Here is a 12,171-nt window from a genome sequence, read left to right as displayed (position 1 = left end):
CTGTCACTTAGGTGGCTTCCTAAGGTATGGGTTCCTTTCCTCTTTCTCAGTTCCCTCTTGGGAGTGCAGGTCTCATCCTGATTACTTTTTCTCTCACTCTCTCTTTTCTTTTTCCTTTTGTTCTACCCAGTTATGTTGAGGGATTCTTGCTTTTTTTTAAGAAGTTTAAGGTCTTCTGCCAGGGTTCAGTAGGTGTTCTGTGTAAATAGTTCTACATGTAGATTAATTTTTTTGATGTGTTTGTGGGAGCCATCTTGGTCCCACCTTCTGTGTATTAATTTTGTGTCCTGCAACTTTATCAAATTCATTGATGAGCTCTTAAGATTTTTCTGGGAGCATCTTTAGGATTTTCTATGTATATATCCTGTCATCTGCAAACATTGATACATTTCTTTCTCTCTTTCCAATTTGGATTCCTTTTACTTGTTTTTCTTCTCTGATTTCTATGGCTAGGATTTCCAAAACTGTTGAATAGTACTGGAAAGAGCAGACATCCATGTCTTGTTCCTGATCTTAGCTGGAATTCTTTCAACTTTTCACCATTGAGAATGATAGTAGCTGTGGGATTGTCATATATAGCCTTTATTATGTTGAGATAGTTTCCTTTTATGCCCACTTTCTTCAGGGATTTTTTTTTTATAAGAAATAAGTGTTGGATTTTGTCAAAATCTTTTTTGCATGTATTGAGAATATCATATGGTTTTTATTCTTCAGTATGTTAATGTGATGTATCACACAGATTGATTTGAGGATATTAAAAAATCCTTGCACCCCTAGGATAAGTCCCACTTGATCATGGTATATGAACCTTTTAGTGTATTGGTGGATTTGGTTTGTTAGTATTTTGTTGAGGATTTTTGCATCTAAGTTCATCAGTCATTTGGCTTGTAATTTTTTTTTGTGATATCTTTGTCTGGTTTTGGTATCAGGCTGATGGTGGCCTCAGAGAATAAGTTTAGGAGTGTTCCTTCCTCTGAAATTTTTTGAAATAGTTTCAGAAGATTAGGTGTTAACTCTTCTCTAAATTTTTGATAGGATTTGGCTGTGAAACCATCTGGTCCAGGACTTTTGTTTGTTGGAAGTTGTTAAATCAGTTTCAATTTCAGTACTTGTGATTGGTCCGTTGATCTTTTCTACTCATTTTGGTTTAGTCTTGGAACATTGTACTTTTCTAAGGACTTGTTCATTTCTTCTAATTGGCCATTTCATTGGCATATGGTTGCCTATAGTAGTCTGTTACAATCCTTTGTAATTATGTTTTGTCCCTTGTAATGTCTCCTTTTTCATTTTTAATTTTATTGATTTGAGTTCTCTTTTTTCTTGATGAATCACATGAAGGGTTTTTCAATTTTGTTGATCTTTTCAAAGAACCAGCTTTTAGTTTCCTTGATCTTTTCTATGGTTTACGTTTCTATTTCATTGGTTTCTGCTCTGATCTTTATGATTTCTTTCATTCTGCTAACTGCGTTTTGTCTGTACTTGTCCCTCTCATTGCTTTAGGTGTAACATTAAGTAGTTTATTGGAGATTGTTCTTGTTTTCTGAGGTAGGCTTGTATTGCTATGAACTTCCCTCTTATAACTGCTTTTGCTGCATCCCATAGGTTTTGGATTGTTGTGTTTTTGTTGTCATTTGCATTTAGGTGTTTTTAATTTCCTCTTTGATCTCTTCATGATACATTTCATTGTTTCATGACATGTTTAGTTTCCATGTGTTTGTGGTTTTTTTTTTTGCAGTTTTTCCCCTATTGTTGATTTCCAGTCGTATAGCATTGAGGTTAAAAAAGATGCTTGATGTGATTTCAGTTTTCTTAAATTTACCAAAGCTTGATTTGTGGCCCAGAATGTGAACTATCGTAGAGAATGTGTTCCATGTGCAGTTAGGAAGAATGTGTGTTCTGCTGCTTTGGGATGGAATATTCTGTAAGTATCTAATAAGTCCATCTGCTCTAATGCATCATTTAAGGCTTGTGTTTCCTTGTTGGTTTTCTGTCTGGATGATCTGTCCATTGCTGGAAGTGGGGTGTTAAAGTCTCCCACTATTTTTGTGTTATTGTCTATTTCTCCTTGTGGGGTTGTTAGCAGTTGCCTTATACATTGAATTGCCTTATACATTGAATTGCTCCTATGTTATATGTTGGGTTCATATACATTTACAATTGTTGTTTCTTCTTATTGGATTGGTCCTTTGATCATTATGTAATGTTTCTCTTTGTCCCTTTATGGTATTCTTTATTTAATGTCTATTTTGTCTAATATGAGTATTGCTACTCCAGGTTTGTTTTGATTTCCATTTGCATGGAATATTTTCCCACTCACTTTGAGCTTGTATGTATCCCTAGAACTGAAGTGGGTCTCTTGAAGACAGCATATATATGGGTCTTGTTTTTTAATCCATTCAGCCAGTCAGTGTGTTTTTGTTGGGGCATTTAGTCCATTTAAATATAAGGTAATTGTTGATATGTATGTTCTTATTGCCATTTTATTAATTGATTCATATTTGTTTTTGTTGGTGTTTTTTCTTCCCTTCTTCTCTTTTATTCTCTTGTGGTTTTATGACTGTCTTTCGTGTTATGTTTGGATGGCTTCTTATTATTTGTGTGTATCTATTGCAGTTTTGCTTTGCAGTTACTATGAAATTTTGATGTAGGAGTACACACACACACACACACACACACACACACATACACGTGTTTTAATTTGTTGGTCACTTAATTGAAAATGCATCTCCAGTATCCTGCATCTGTACCCTCCTCTTCTTACCTTTTCTGGTTTGGGTAGCATATCTGTTTGTGGATGTTTTCCTACTTTTACTATACGTATGCCTTTACTGTTGAGCCTTGCCATTTGAAACATTTCTGTTTCGAGTTATGGCCTTTTCTTCTCCACCTAGAGGAATTCCTTTAGTATTTCTTGTAAAGCTGGTTTAGTGATGGTGAATTCTCTTAGCTTTTGCTTGTCTGTAAAGCTTTTGAGTTCTCCTTAAAATATGAGCGAGAGCCATGCTGGGTAGATTAATCATGGTTGGGGTTTTTTTTCCTTTCATCACTTTAAGTATATCATGCCACTCCCTTCTGTTCTGCAGGGTTTCTGCTAAAAAATCAGCCAATAACCTTTTGTGGTTCCCTTGTATGTTGTTTGTTTCTTTTCCCTAGCTGCTTTCCATATTTTCTCTTTGTCTTTAATTTTGATCAGTTTGACTAATATGTGTCTCGGGGTGTTCCTCCGTGGGTTTATTTTATATGGTACTTGTTGTGCTTCCTGGATTTGACTGAGTGATTTCTTCCCTATGTTAAGGCAGTTATTGGCTGTTATCTCTTCAGATGTTTTCTTTGACCCTTTCTCTCACTCTTCTCTTTCGGACACTCCTCTCATATGGATGTTTGTGTGATCAACCTTGTCCCAGATTAACCATTGTCCCATTCTGGTTGCTTACTATAAAAAACATGATAGGAGATGTTGGTATATTTTTGAAGATTAATCCCTTTTTGGTCAATTTGTTTGCAAATATTTTCTCCTATTCTGTGGGTTGTCATTTCTTTTTTGCTTATGGTTTCCTTTGTTGGGCAAAAGCTTTTAAATGTAATTAGTCCCATCTATTTATTTATTTTTTTAAATTTTCATTACTTGAGCAGTGGTTCAAAAAATATACTGCTGTGATTTATGTCAGAGTGTTCTGCTTATGTTTTCCCCTGGACGTTTTGTAGTATCTGGTCTTACATTTAAGTCTTTAATCCATTTTGAGTTTGTTTTCTCCTTTCATTTCCTTTTGGCATATGGAACTCATGGGCCAGGAATCAGATCTGAGACAGGGTCATGACTGAAGCCACAGCTGTGGCAATGCCATAGCCTTAATCCACTGTGCCAGGCTGGGTGTCTAACCCATGTTCCAGTGCTCCTAAGACTGTCCCGATCCCATGGTGCCAAAGAGGGAGTTCCATGAGTTTATTTTTTGTGTATGGTGTTAGAGAGTGTTCTAATTCCATTCTTTTACATGCAGCTGTCCAGGTTTTTTTTAATGATTTCATTTTGTATCACCTAAACTTGAGATGCTACTAGATACCAACTGTCAGAGGGAGTTGAGGACAGATTTCCAGAGTTTAGCTTTGACATAATAATATTCTGAGATTTTCCATCAGATCTCTGTTCAGAAGCTTCTGTTGACCTACTCAAAGAATCATATATTAAAATAAGTAACAAGCATCATGAGATTATTTAGTATATATTAGTCAGTTTTCATATCCTTAGCTGAGAACTCAACTCTCCTCCAGTAGCTGGATGGCGAGCTGAGTGCTACTTAATGCTGATGGAGCTTTCTTTCCCAAGCCTCCTAAGGCTGTGCTCTTTCCCTCCCAGCATTGTTAAGGCCTTACACCTGTTCCGTCACACTTGGGTCTCCCCCTGTCTCTGCCTGTCAGCCACACACATGGCCAGGAGTGCTGCATTCCTGCTACTTGCAGAGCCTGACTGAGGAGGAAAGGGAAGAGGGAAAGTGGTCAGTGTATACGCTCATTATGGCCAAACAAAGACTTGGGAAACTGAACTGCTCTGTCCAGGCTGGGATCAGGATGAACAAGGGACTTGGAGTCAGATAAAAGGTCTTATCCATCCACATATTTGAGGTCATATGCTTTGTTCCTTTCTTTTCTGAACTTGGGACCTCAAGACTGCAAGAGTTCAGTGATATTTGGGGGATATGTGAAGTTTCGTGCTGCTTTCTGTTCCTAGAGCTTGAGTGAGACATTTGGGGCTGTATGTGCCTGTGTCACCCAAGCATCCAACCCATGGCTGTTTAAGATCAGTATATTGATGGATCATGGAAAGGACTGGGAAGTCCTGTCCCGAGGCTTGTTCTCTAATGGATTTTCTCAATTTCTAAAGCCCTTCAACATTTGTCAAGTTGTGATGCTTTTGTATTAGCTTTTGGAAGGACTGTATTCAGCAGGACAATCATTAAGGAGGCTCAGAGGGTAGTGGGTGTGAGAGGCCACTATGAGACTCCCTCCCTAGCATCCAACATCCCTCCCTCCTCCTCCCACATCACAGTCAGCTCTCAGAGCTGGAGCAATCTCTTCTTTTATCTCAGTCCACTCCCTGCAATACTCCATTCTTCACCTCAGTGCTGCAGAGACAAAAGAAAACATAATTTCTTGAGAAAAATAAATTTGTTTGTGAGGGATGAATTTTGCTGTTTTTGAGAAGCAGAGACCATCTTTTTCAGAAGATACCTCAGCCCAAGGCTTCCTTCCCTATTCAGTTCCCCCTGGGATCCCCTCACTTCAGCCGCATGCTGGGCTTGGAGCCTGGGCTTCTACAGGGCAAGCTAGCAAGAGGGATGCCTGAGGTAAGGAAGAGATGAATCACCTTTCTGAAAAGAGGCTGGGCTGGTGTCATATTATCACCTTTCAGGTGAGCTCTGAAAATTGACATAGGAGCCTGGGTGTGTCCAGAGAAAGTTGGAGCCAAGAGAGAGAATGGAGGAGACTGAGTAGAATGTTCCACTGAGAAGAGATTCTTTGAAGATTCATGGCCAGGAGCTAGGATTCCAGGTTGAGTGTCAAGGACAATAGCTATAATGTAAGGCCCAGGTATGGATAGAGCTGTGTCTGTGTAAAGCATTTTCACACACATTCTCCTGGGCAATCATCTCAACAGCGCCCTGAGGTTTGTAGGTCTGAAACTTGGGAAGGTTAACTTGTCTGACTCACTATCCAAAATTTTGCCACCAAAACAAGCCTTGTTCCACCACGTCTCACACAGTCACCTGGTGGGTAAGCACCATGGCCCAGCTTTCACATGGACAAGCAGAGCTTGGGTGAGATGTGCCCCTACTCTAGATTAATTTGTTTTCTTGTTTTGACTCTCTCCTCTGAGGACCTTATTTTCTGAGAAGGACCAGCTCTAGGAGGTGACATTGCCAGCCATCATGGACTTGGGACTTTATGGAGAAGAGAACTAGGATCAAAATGGGCAGAGCCGGGGTGGTGGTGGGGGGACAGAATCTTTCCTTTCACAGCTCCTGTTAGTTTCTTCCTGCCTCTGAACTTGTGCTGAAGGACCAGGAAAGAAAGAAGAAAAAAAAAAAAGAGTTCATCAGCCCTTTTTCGCCCTTCCCCTTACTAAAGCGTCCACACAAACATCATTACTGAATAATTTGTGTGACTTTCTGCATTGATTTGAGAACTCTGTTCTTTCCATATTATTTCTGTTTAAAGTATATTCAGGTGTTTTCTGCTGAACCTTCTCTGCCAAGGAATTTTTGCTAATACCCAGGAATTATTTTAGAAATGTAATACACAGCAACTGCAAATTACCTTAAGCGTACAGCCCAAAGCATTTTCATACACTGAATTCACTGTGAAACTAGCACCCAAAGTGAAAAACAAAGATTTTGCCCAGGACCTGCCACCTTTCTTGTGTTCCATCCCAGTCACTCCCTCAGACCAGTTCTTCTCTATCCTCCCTGAAGGCAACCCCTGCTTCTAACAGTCGTGATTATTTCGGCCAGACACACTTTTATGCTTCTTGTGTATATTTTACTCACTGAATCCTTACAATAACCTAATGAAAAAAATACTATTTTTCCCATATTAAAGATGAGGAAACTTAGGGAGCATGTTGTTTGTGTTATTTGTCAAGGTCACACTGCTTTTAAGTAGCAGAGTTGGGATCTTGAGGTTTTGAAAAATCCTAGAATTTCTCCTTTCACTTGTGCCTTCTTTCTGTGGCTTCTACTCAAACACAAACCTCGAGGTTAGAAACCAGCTCAGAAACAGACACCTGTGTGGAAAGGGAGTCAGTTGGAGAGCTGGAAGCTGTCTTATGAGGAGTAAATGGTTCAGGAAAGCAGGACTGGGGAGAAGGTGGGAGGAAGAGTAACAGGTGCCAGGTCAGCCCATCACCGTCGTGTGTCACCAGCTTCCCTGGAAGAGATGACTCCTTTCTTCAGATATTTATACCAACTTCCATTTGCTGACTAGATATAAATCATGTCCACCTATGACAGAAGGACAGACCGTTTTCCTTAATTACTGGGATTTCTCTCTCTTCCATGTAGTTCCACATTTTTCACAAGCATTTCCTGGAAAGTGGTAGGATGGTGCCATAGGACAAAATGGATGACTATCATTCTGACATAGATTTATGTAGAAAAAATAAGGGTTTGCATTTTCAGAATTAAAAAAAAAAAACTCAAAAACGTTTCTTTCATTAGAGTTGAATAATAAAACATTAGGCAACTTTAATGAAAAAGGTGAACATGATTTCTAACTTTTAATACAATGTAAGCAGAAATACCTTTTATATGAAATTATAAATGAGACATAAGAATAAATAAATAGAAATTAGTAAATAAGCAATAAATAAATCACATCAGAGCAAACAGCTCTTAGGGCCTGATGTCCAGGGAAGTTTTACTACTGAAAAAGTATTACTCGAATTATTTCAATAAGTTTTGTGACTAAAACAGAAATGAATTTTGTGAAATGACCAGAGTCGAATGTACAAGGTGATTTGGCATCTTAATCAATGAGAATCATGTTACGGTGATGCCAGGTCTCCATCCGCATTGGGCAACCTTTCTTGCAAAGTGGTTGATGACGACAAGGGTCTCAGATTTCCACTGTGACATTCTCCCAGGCACAGTCCCTGTATTTTTTCTCTTTCAGATAGAGGTGGATTCCCTGGAAGTACCTCTTCCCAGGGCAGATACCTGCTCTCCCCTCACCTGCACCAAGCAGGAGTCCAGGTCTTCCATCTGCTGATGGAGTCCAGAGCAGAGCTTGTCTAGGCGGGTGGAGTCCTAGGCAGCAGAGGAGTGCTCTGTGTGGAAGAGGAGGAAGGTCTGCTGGAGCATCTTGTGGAGGACAAAGATGGCCTGGGCCTTCTGCAGGTGGCTGCGTTCCACCATCTCCTGGGGGAACCCGAAGTCTTTTCTGCCCTTCAGACAGAAGGAAGGGGAGATTCTCCTCATTTGACACAGAAGCACCAGGTTCTTCCTGCTGACGTGCACATGGTTCTGAGACAGGTCACAGCTCACAGAGATCCCCCAGGGCCGTAGTTGAACACCACCAGGGCCATCAGTAGAGAGAACACAAAGGCCATGGGGAAAATGAGGGCGCTGCTGGCCTGGCTGAGATGGGTGTCTGGGGGAACCTTGCAGGTAGGTTCTCTGATGCCATTCTCTCTAAGCAAGGCCACTAAACAGGGAACACAGTAATTTTCATTTTCTAAACATTTCTCTACACTTTCACTTCTTTTTTGGTTTTCATTTATGTATTTTCCATATGGTATAAGACAAAGTCATTACTCTAAACCATTAATTTTGTCATAGAGGTTTAGTTTTCCCCATAAAGTTCAGATATGTTCATCCAAATGGATCTTTATTAATCAAGTAAGAAGGGTCTCTGTCTTAAAATCAGAAGTGATGTACGTGTGTAAAACCATGTCTCCCTTTCACGCCTAAATATTGCTCTTCTGTGTTCTAGGTACAAATATCTACAGCCTGAATTTGGATCCATTTTTCCCACCTTCTTTACGTGAGAGGCCAGATCCCTCAGCTCTTTGGCTTCTGTATTTATTTATAGATTTCCCAGACCATCTCTGGCAGTTAAGATCTTTGTATCAAAGAGGAGTTTTCCTTCGTGTTCGATTTACAGGAGAGGCTGATGATTATGAGTGAATGAGCTTTTCCTATGTTTCTCTTGCTTCTAGAATATGTTCATGCAGATCCATGAGGTTCTGCTCTTAGGAGACCAGGAGGTCATGACTATTACACATATAAGCCTCTCTTTTCATCATTTTCTTATGGGGGACCTGTAGTCCTCCACAGCCTGGCCAATACCCCTACCACATATTTTGATTATTTTCATGAGACTGTGAGTTTGGAGATTCTAATTCCAAGATGATTGTGTTTTCCCCGCAGCACCTCACTCACAAAGGAGATGTCACATCTAGTAACACCTTGTCCTCTAGAGGGAGAGAGTCCACTTCCTAACCTCCTGGACCCATTCCCTGAGGCAGGCTCAACACATCCTGAAGACTAAAATCTTCTCTCTGTGGAGGAGCCTGTTTATTTGTTGGGAAAATAATCCATCTCCCAGGATCTCCGCCTTTGTCCCCAGAGTGTTTTCGTGAAGGACCCTGATCCTCAGTGGTGACCTCCTTCTCTCCTGACCTGTGTCCTCAGGTATCAAAGGTTTCAGCAGCCCTCAGATGCTGAAAGCAAAGGTTTGTTCTGTCTTAGAAGGTGGAGGTATTATCCAATCGCAATCATTTTACCTCGAGTAGACAAATAATTTGTATTTTTGCCAAAGATAAATTTCTTATTCAACTCTTTTACTTAGACATTTGAACAGTTCTTCTACTCAGAGTTTCTCAGCTGAGGACAGGAGATTCACTGATGATGTTGTCTCTCCTGAGAAGCTCACGTCACCGAAACTAGTGACCTTTGGTTGTTCATTCATTCAGTTGGTCCCACTGGGCTTCTCTGTCTCTGTCTCCGTCTCCCTCTGAGAACTCAGGGCAGTGAGGCCCAGGCCATCATGTCAGGTAGAAATTGCCTTCTTTCCTTTGCTTGTGTGTGATTCTTCACTTAAAGGCTTACAAGTTATATTCACTGAGGGTCTTATTGTGCAAGATTAGTCTTGCTGCTCCAATGGTAGTTTAAATTCATGATGAGGTAAGAACAATAAAGGGAAGTAAAAGAAAGGCAAAGGAACTGCACTCTCTATCATTTTCAAGACTGCAGATTTTTTGGTTTCTTGTGACAACTTTCCTAGAGAGTAAAAGCTGACCTTTGTTTTGTGGGCAAAAAGAAAACAAATGTAAGTCTGAATTTCATGAATGTGAAAGAAGGGAAGTGGTTTTCCCCTCACACACGTTATGTGTTCTATGTTAGCAAGCTTCCGTGCAGCACAGATGGGGACAAGGCTATGCAGAGGGGAAGGGTGAGGCCAGTATGAACAACAGGAAGGCAGGCACATGGCTGCTTCTGCGAGAGGCTCAGAGAAGACCCACTCCTGAGTCAATTGACAGCCTTCAGATTTGCAAGTTAAGCCACTTGAATTTTTTTAATTTAATGCATATGTGGCCAGGTCTGAAGCAAAGAGAAGAAATCAGCTCATATGAGACTAGAAACCTTGGAGTTTCCATTGTACTTCAACAGGTTGTCTAACAGGATTCGAGTTTGAGCCTTGGCCTTGCTCAGTGGGTTAAGGGCTGGATATTGCTGCAAGCTGTGTCTTAGGTGGCAGATGTGGCTTGGATCCTATGTTCCTGTGGCTGTGGTGCAGGCTGGCAGCTGCATTGCCCATTCAACCTCTAGCCTGGAAATTTCCATATAAGACAGGCAGGGCCATGAAAAAAAAAAGAGAGACAGAGAGAGTGAGAGAGATTGGAAAACAGAACCCCAGTTGCTAGAAGAGTAAACCTCTGTGGCAGGATCTTGGAGATGAGCCTTGCTGAGCATGTGTCTAGTTGATAAATCCAGTCGGGCAATGAAAAGAATGCTCTGAGAAAACTAGAATTACAAAGAAGGAAATTCCTAGATTATGGAATATCCTGATATTAATCTAGATAATAGTAATCATGATATTAAAGAGTAATAACTGAATTTCATTGCTTGCTCATCAAGGACTAACTACTTTGTAAGTTCTTAAAATATTAACTCAGTCCTCTCATTAACCCTATTTGGAACACATTCACTTAGACAGCTGGAGAAAATATAAATCTGGACGGTGTACGTAAGATATAGGAGCAAACCTGAGTGAGGAGGTATCCAATGATTTGTCTGGAGGAGCCCATTAAAGAAAGTGAAAGGTGGAAAAACCACATGATCTTTAGGAAAGAACAAAATAATTAGAGGGAAGAACATGAGATGACAAAAGATGCTTACTTTCACTTCAGATGCCACAGTGTTGCTTTGTCAGGCAGGAGGTCTGAATCAATTGAAGTGACTTTAAGTTGTGATGAAAAATAGATAAAATCTATAATTAAATAGTTAAAGAGAGATTTTTCTGCTAATTGAAAAAAGGGAGATTTTATGACTGATTTCTTCAATAAATATAGTAAAACAACTTTATTAACCCTTCAAAAGCAGATCCCTGGAGTCTCTTTTTGACGTTTAATTTTTCTTGTGACACTAAGAACAAAGGAAAAGCACCTAACAATTTCTAGCCATATGAGCTCTGACATTTCTCCTTCAGGATGACAGCTAAGAAGTCCCTCTCCATCGGGTTCCACAGGAATGAAGTCACTGAACTTTAATACACCCTGAAAGGAGCTCAGGGTGGAGCTCAGGAAGGCGGCAGGCACTCTGTGCTCTGGGAAAACTGACAGTGCAGGCCTTCAGAGGGTAGATACTTTCTGGAGAAAATTTTGTGAAGCCAACTTCTTGCCTATGCTCATACTTAGAAAAGCAGTAAAGTCATCAACAGAGACATCTGCTGCTCCCGATGTGCAGCAACTTCTACCAAGCTGTGTCCTTGATGGTAGGTACCCCATTTGCCAAAATTGTGTATATCTGACTTCCCCCTAACTGCCTGGAGTATATCCTGAGAGCTATCTGAGAGGCTGTCCTCCAGGCTATAGTCCTCAGGAAATCCTCCCAAGTAACTGACTCCCAGCTCTCATGTTGTCCATTGTTTTTCAGTCCACAAGGACCTCACTGCTTTCCCAGGAGACCTCTTCCAGTCAGCCTGCTGTTCTCATTCCTAAAGAAGACAACTCTGTTGCTAACCAGACTGGACCTTCTGTTGTCAATGGAGAGTGCAGTGAAGAACGTCTTCTCTTTTTTATTACAACCACTGGTTACGATGTGGGTCCTGAAGATGCTTTACATATGATCAAGATGGAAGAGCATACGCACCTCCTTGACAAAAGCAAGGTGAGTTTTAAAGGGCTGCTTCGGAGTACCCACGGTGGTGCAATTGGATCTGCATCATTTCCTGGACCTCCAGGACACAGGTTCGACCCTGGCCCAGCACAGTGGGTTAGAGGATCAAGCGCTGCTGCATCTGCAGCTTACATGGCAACTGCAGCTTGGATCTGATCCCCAGCCTGAGGAACTCCCTATGCCAGGGAGCAACCAAAAAGGAAAAAAAGATTTAATTAGCAGGGAGAGTCTGGCTTGAACTCAACAGTCAGAAAAACTGCTTAGAATAGTTCTCTTGATT

At 40.7% G+C, this 12,171-nt stretch overlaps 1 long non-coding RNA gene and 1 pseudogene across 1 annotated transcript in view; one reads left to right on the top strand and one right to left on the bottom strand.

The window, feature by feature from the left end:
- LOC110255453 (uncharacterized) overlaps window positions 1-11,783 on the top strand; it is a 31,343-nt gene extending 19,560 nt beyond the window's left edge. Inside the window, exon 4 of the long non-coding RNA XR_002335705.2 lies at window positions 11,649-11,783. This is a non-coding gene — a long non-coding RNA (uncharacterized LOC110255453). The remainder of the gene's footprint in view (window positions 1-11,648) is intronic.
- Window positions 7,538-8,178, bottom strand: LOC146406987 (interferon omega-1-like; annotated as a pseudogene).
- Window positions 11,784-12,171: the final 388 nt, after the last annotated feature.

The sequence above is a fragment of the Sus scrofa genome, chromosome 1 (assembly GCF_054392235.1).
Source record: "Sus scrofa isolate SSC_HxYL_T2T_F1_AM1 chromosome 1, Sscrofa_HxYL_maternal_Yorkshire_Landrace_v2.0, whole genome shotgun sequence".
NCBI classification, from domain to species: domain Eukaryota; kingdom Metazoa; phylum Chordata; class Mammalia; order Artiodactyla; family Suidae; genus Sus; species Sus scrofa.
The sequence above is the reverse complement of the archived record's forward strand: the minus strand, read 5'-3'. Positions and strand labels throughout refer to the sequence as shown.